Here is a 7,337-nt window from a genome sequence, read left to right on the forward strand (position 1 = left end):
TCATGGCCATCCTTCCATGAAATGTTCCCTTGGTATCTCCAATTCTCTTGAAAAGATCTCCAGTCATTCCCATTCTATTGTTTCCCTCTGTTTCTTTGTGTTGTTCATTTTAAAAGGCCTTATATCACTCCTTACCATTCCATAGCAGAATTATACTAAGGAGGTAAAATGCACTTCTGGATCCACTTTGTGGTGTTGTTTAAAAACAGGTATGTATTTGCATGCATTGGGGATTAGGAGAGAAGGATCATTTTAAAAAGAAGCATTCAAATGCTAATATTATCCATTACTTGTTTAGATATTCTACCATACTGTCTCATAACAACTTAAGACAGTTACTAGAATTCCCCACTTTATAGTGGGGAGTTATATCAACCTTAATAAAAGCTATACACGTGTCACACCTTCAGCATGCAATAGCTCATTAAACCTCGCAAAAATTCCTCTAAAGATAGCATTATTATAATCCCCAATTTGCAGATGAAAAATTGAATTCCTTGAAGATTAAATTAATTGGTCAAAGTGACATAATTAAGCTGGGAACTTAACATCTTGACTTTTTAAAGCTCATGTATTACTTAAACTTCAAGCAAATGTGAATATAAGGGCTCAGAGAGGGTAGCTAAATCTAGATAACTTTAAATATGAAATCAAAAGCTCTATTTTCTTGTAGCATGCAATTCTATAGATGGCACAAAATAAGCCTATGATAACTTCACTTACATTATCAAGTACATACTTTACTTTTAAGGCATACTCTGTAATAAATATTAATTAATATAGTACCAAGCAATGATATAAGAACTAAATAAAGGCAAAATAAAAATTCAAATTTAATAGAACGAACAGTTTATGAAATCAGTAGATTTCATTTTTTATCCAAAAAGAAAGAAGGATGTGAAAATAAAAGGGCATTCTACGTAATTTTTTCCATACCACATTTGAGAGCATTAGAAAAGTTGTCCTAAGATGGAGAGATGAGAGCTATTTCAGGTATTACAGTAATATTTCTTCACAGACTCTTCAGTGGAGCTTGAAGAAATTGAAAGTTGTCTTAAAGAAGTTATTGTTTTATCAGTATTAATAAATCTCCCATATGGAGTTTTACCTTACTTAAAACTTCCCTAAGTGAAAAAATAATTATTTAAGACAAAACCCTTAGGATCTTCTAGTACATATGAGCAATATATTCTTCTAAGAAGAGGTATGGGTTGTGCTATTTTTATTGTCTTTAAGAAAAATCAAATCCATACAAAGTTAAATTGAAGTTAATTTACTCCAATAAAGACTTTAAGTTTTACCTGGAAATAGAAACATTACATTTTATAAAGTGCCTTCTACATAGACATGGGCTTTCCAGGTGGCTCAGTGGTAAAAGAATCCGCCTGCCAATGCAAGGGACACAGGAGAAGCTGGTTCAGTCCCTGAGCTGGAAAGATCCCCTGCAGGAGGAAATGGCAACTCATTCCAGTATTCATGCCTGGAGAATCCCATGGACAGAGGAGCCCTGTGGGGAACCAGCCCACAAAGTCACAAAGAGTTGGATATGACTGAGCATGCCCACACACACTACATAGATATTTCAGTTAGGAACTAGGGTACAGAAATCTGCAGGCAGAGGGTGCTGAGATGAACACTCTTCAGACCTTGTGCATTGTATAGAACTTTACTTACTTACGTTGCTGATTCTGTACATGCTCACATTGCCACTAATTTTAATGTCAACTGCACTTTCTCCCACTTATGATCCACTTCTTGCTAACAACCTTTTTCTTCTGTTTATGGTCTTGTATCCCTTAAATCTATACAAATTGCCAATTTCTCATGGTCTAACCTTCCAGTCCTCACATCCTGAGCTGTACTTTCTTGCAGAGCTTCATTAGGGGCAGTAGACTTTTGCCCTTGTTATTTTCCCAGCTTGATTCTCCATATTTTCTTTTCTTTACTAGACCGATTGAATTGAGAGAGGAAGCAGTGGTCTGTATCTGTTTGGGATGATGATACAGGAAATGCTGAGTTGTGTTTTGCTGCAGAGAATTTTATACTAATAAGAAGAAAGTAACAGAGAAAAGATGATTTTGGCAGAAGTTGAGGTGGTATCTTGATCCAAAAGGGTCATCTTAATGGCCTTGGAAGAGAGAGATAATCATAATAGAAAGCCAAATAATGAAAATCAGAACACCAGATTAGAGCAAGAATGTTAATTCTATCCATCCATTCATTCCATTTACCATATGACAGATACTGTTCAGGGAATCTTGTAGATCATTTTTAGAATTCTGCCTACCACACCTCAGTACCTTAATAATACCCAGCATCTTGAAGGCATCTTCCGTGATAGCTCAGCTGGTAAAGAATCTGCCTGCAATGCAGAAGACCCTGGTTCGATTTCTGGGTTAGGAAGATCCACTGGAGAAGGGATAGGTTACCTACTCCAGTATTCTTGGGCTTGCCTTGTGGCTCAGCTGGTAAACAGTCCACTTGCAGTGCAAGAGACCTGGGTTTGATCCCTTGGTTAGGAAGATCCTCTGGAGAAGGGAAAGGCTACCGACTCCAGTACTCTGGCCTGGAGAATTCCGTGGAGTGTATAGTCCATGAGGTTGCAAAGAGTTGGACATGACTAAGTGACTTTCACTTCACTGCATCTTAAAGGCACTCTGAACTAGATCCTATGCCTGCTCACCTAAAAATCTCATAATGTCTTCCTATTGACACGTAGTCTAGTTTATAACAAACGAATTCAAATTAAAGAATGGAAAGCAGAACGTGAAAACATTTCTTCCCAGAAGAAAGTGACTTTTTAGTGATTGCTCAGAGCAGAGGCTCTTTAGAGAGGCTGGTCACAGTTGTAGTTTAAATGCAGAACAAGCTCTGTGAGGTTTCTTGCAAGATGAACAACACTGAAAATTTTTACATAGAAGCAATTTGTAAATAAGAAAAAAAATATTTACATGCAGAACCAGGCAACTTTCTTGTGCTTTCTGATTTTTCTTAACTTTCCCTACTGATAGCATTTATTGTTCATTCTATAATGAGTATTTGTCACAACATGGCAGCTCAAAGACATGAAAATGCTGACAGTCACAGGGGAAGCTTTTAGTCTAGCTTGTATGTCATTCTCTGGATTTCTGTTATAAAGAGAATTTTAAAATTCAGGACCATGTTTGTTTTTATTTATTTTATTCTTTTCAAATTTTAACAGGTTTTCTTTCCAAGGACCTCCTCAAATTATTCTCCCAAGTTCCAAATTGAATTCTCAATATTGAATTCATGGAGTTATATTTTTCTTATCCTCTTTCTGTTTAAGAGATTTAGCTTTGTCAAACTTTTGGTTAAGTGGCAATGCAAGGATCAGAAGGTAGAGAGTAAGCATTCTCAGAAAAACTTAATAATAAGGATAGGAAAATTAAGACTCTTTCAACCATGGCAAAAGTTTTTTTTAAGCAATTATCTCATAAATTTAATTAGTATATGCAATCAATGTAAATTATCCTAAACAGAATCTTTACAAAAAGGATTTGAGCAGGAAATACTTAACACAGTTACCTTATTTGGTTGACATAAGCATAGTATTGCACTAGACATGCAAGTATTTTAAAAGTTTGATATTTTTTCATTGTATGAGAACTAACTCTGAGTTGGACAGACATTCCATAAGACTTCTAGGAGACAAGAAACTTATTTGAATCTTAAGCTACAGGTTTTAGCATATTGGCCTCCCTCTCTCCACATTTTTATAGTCTATAATTTGTTTATCAGTTTTATTTATGTAAATCTTGAGCCTTCCCAAATTCACTTAGAGATAAGCATGACAAGTTTTAGAAATAAATGGTGTAATAATTCTTAGACTTTGCATAAATTTCTTGTGTATGAACGGAAAAGCAGACGTAGGGGAAAAACACTTCTCAAAATATAATCCATAGTAAATTTTAACAAACAAAAATATTTTTTAGGACTTTTTATTAGGAAATCTTGCTTGCATTACCATGGTTGAGTCTACTTTTGCAGAATTCATGTTTATACATGTCCAATTTTAGTGCACATTCTATTCTTAATTAATGAATATCGCTCATAACTGAAGAAAGAAGTAATTATTATGAATGTTAGTGCCTAAATAACTGAAGGAAATGTTTCAGCATATTGGATATTTTTAGCAAATGGATAGTCAAAAGGATAAAAAGTATAAAATTAATTACCTAAGAGAAAACATTTTCTTAATTGCTCTTTTTGTGTTAGTCAATGAAAATCTGGTGTGTTCTACAGTCAGTGGACTTTTGTTTGTTATGTTCACTGTTAACTGATTTGTTCACATATATTTGATTTCTTTGTCAACACAAATTTCTCATAAATTGTATAAATCCTTGTTTATGAGAATATTTTCTAAAGTTCAAAGAAAAATTTTAATTTGAAAAAAATTGTATTTAGATAATTCATTTTAATTACTCTTGCCAATTTAGTCAATGTATCCCAGATCAATGAATCAATGTTAATCCCTTAACTATGTTCTTAATGCCTCTTCTCTGATTTCCCAACTAATCAAAACAAACAGCTTATCCTATTTCAATGCTCTCAATATCTTTCATAACTGTCCTGTGATGTTTAAAGTTGCAGGTAATTCACATATGAAATATGCTTATCTTTAATGTATCTGATTTCTTAAAATTCTCTGCCTTCAATGAAACCTGAAATTTAATTTAAAGCAAAGTTCAAAATAAGATCTGTATAGCATCCATGCCAGTACTTTCACTTTGAAGATTTATGACCTGCTACAGCCTGGCTTTTTTTTTTTTTTTTTTCTTTTTAAACAGGAATGAAAAGAGTAAACATCAGAAAGAAGGGATTTTAGCTCAAGTAAGTTGAAAACTCATAAGAAATTATCCATCTGCTTTGAATGAATCCATGCATTCTGTTCTTGACAAATTGCTTCTCAGAATAATGAATTTAAAGGCATTATTTCATGCCCACTATCATTATTCTTGGAACAACACAGGAAATGTGAATGATGGCATGACCAAAGACAGATTCACAGTTCCATTTCCAAAATGGTAGATTCTGGAAACTTGTGTGATATTTTTAATAAGTTTGAGAACTGATTGTTAAAGTAATGGACAATGACCATATTGGATGAAAAGTAAAGATTATTGAGTATCAATATGAGTTCCCTGGGAGGAAACCAATCCAAAGTAACATAAAGTTGCTCTACTGGCAGCATCTGATGGCAGGATGCCTCACAGGAAGTTCTCCACTCCCAGGCATGAGTCCCTGGGCTACCTGCTGTGGAAGTGCAGCAGCTGGCACCACAGGAAGGTGAAGAGCTTCCCCAAGGATGACTCTTCCAAGCTTGTGAACCTCACAGCCCTCCTCAGCTACAAGGCTGGCAGGACCCACATCGTGAGGCAGATCGATATGCCAGAGTCCAAGGTGAACAAGAAGGAAGTTGTGGAGGCTGGGCCCATAGTGGAGATGCTGCCCATTGGGACTGTGGGCATTGTGCACAGTGGAAACACCTAGAGGCCTCTGGACCTTTGAGAAAGTCTTTATTGAGCACATTAGCAATGAGTGCAAAGGGCCCTTCTGTAGGACCTGGCATAAACCTAAGAAGGCCTTCACCAAATAGTACAAGAAAAGGCAGGATGCAGATGGCAAGAAGCAGCTGGACAAAGACTTCAGCAACATGAAGAAATACTGCCAGGTCATGCATATCATCGCCCACACCAAGATGTGCCTGCTTCCTCCATCCCAGAAGGCCTACCTCAGGGACATCCAGGTTAACAGAGGCACTATGGCCGAAAGCTGAGCTATGCCCATGAGAATCAAATGAGAATCAAATGTTTGTCAGTATCAGATGATTGATGTCATTGGGGTGACCAAAGGCAAAGGCTACAAGAGGTGACCAGCTGTTGGCACACCAATAAGCTACCCTGTAAGACCCACCAAAGACTGCACAAAGTTACCTTCTTTGAGTTGTATTATCTTGCCTGGGTAACTGTCTCTATAGCCCTGGCTGGGCAGAAACACTACCATCACCACACCACGATCAACAAGAAGATCTACAATATGAAACAAGGATACTTCATAAAGGAGGGCATACTGATCAAGAACAACCTTTACTGATTATGATCTGTTTGACAAGAACCCCCTGGGTGGCTTTGTCCACTGTGGTGAAGTGACCAATGACTTTGTTATGCTCAAAGGCTGCATGATAGGAACCAAAAAGCAAGTGCTCACCTGCAAGTCTTTGCTGATGCAGACCAAATGGTGGGCCCTAGAGAAGATGACTTCAAGTCTATTGATCCCACTTCCAAATTTGGCCTTCACAGCTTCCAGGTTGTGGAGGACAAGAAAACATTCATGGGATCACTCAAGAAGGACAGAATTACAAAGGAAGAGGGGGCCCAATGTCAGAACAGATTGTACAACTGGCAGTATCTCAATAAAATTATTTTCCAGTGCAGAAAAAAATTTAAGAATACTCTTTCACAAGCAAAGAAAAATATCATATAAAACTCTTGAAAATAAAGTAATAAATATTATTTTGAGCAGTAGTACTCTTAAGAGGATTATTTAAGTATTGATTAATGGCTACTGATGAGCCTGAATAAAACTTCTACCATAGCACTACAGTTTTCTGCCTCTGTTTGGCACTATTTAATCACTGATTGGATGAGAAAAATGGTCTTCAAGTCACACATTAATTTTAATATCAGTTATATATCTAAAGCTTCAAAGATTTGTTAGAATGATATTCTAAAATAGCTAAAGCCCCTTGAACCAAAATCAACAAGGCAATGATCAAATATATACAAAAATAATCTAAGAAGTCATACACAGTCCACTATGAAAATTCTGGTTTCATAATTCGGTTCAGTTGCTCAGTCATGTCTGATTCTTTGTAACCTGATGGACTGCAGCACACCAAGATTCCCTGTCCATCACCAACTCCCAAAGCTTGCTCAAACTCATCTCCATTGAGTCAATGATGCCATCCAGCCATCTCGTCCTCTATCGTCCCCTTCTCCTCCTTAATCTTTCCCAGCATCAAGGTCTTTTCCAATGAGTTGGCTCTCACAACAGGTGACCAAAATATTGGAGCTTCAACAAAAATACTTTCCAGTGAACATTCAGGGTTGATTTCCTTCAGGATTGACTGGTTTTATCTCCTTGCTGTTGAAGGGACTCTCAAGAGTTTTCTCCAACACTGCAGCTTGAAAGTATCAACCCTTCAGTGCTCAGCCTTCTTTATGGTCCAACTCTCACATCCATACATGAATACTGGAAAAATCATGATGTCAGCAAATAGATGGGATTTAATGCTAATGAAGATTACAAAATGAGAA

The 7,337-nt window shown here is 36.6% G+C and overlaps 1 pseudogene; it reads left to right on the forward strand.

Moving 5' to 3' along the window:
- The first annotated feature begins 5,223 nt into the window (after positions 1 to 5,223).
- On the forward strand, positions 5,224 to 6,504 carry LOC109573148 (large ribosomal subunit protein uL3 pseudogene; annotated as a pseudogene).
- Positions 6,505 to 7,337: the final 833 nt, after the last annotated feature.

The sequence above is a fragment of the Bos indicus genome, chromosome 19, assembly GCF_029378745.1.
Source record: "Bos indicus isolate NIAB-ARS_2022 breed Sahiwal x Tharparkar chromosome 19, NIAB-ARS_B.indTharparkar_mat_pri_1.0, whole genome shotgun sequence".
Classification (NCBI taxonomy): Eukaryota; Metazoa; Chordata; class Mammalia; order Artiodactyla; family Bovidae; genus Bos; species Bos indicus.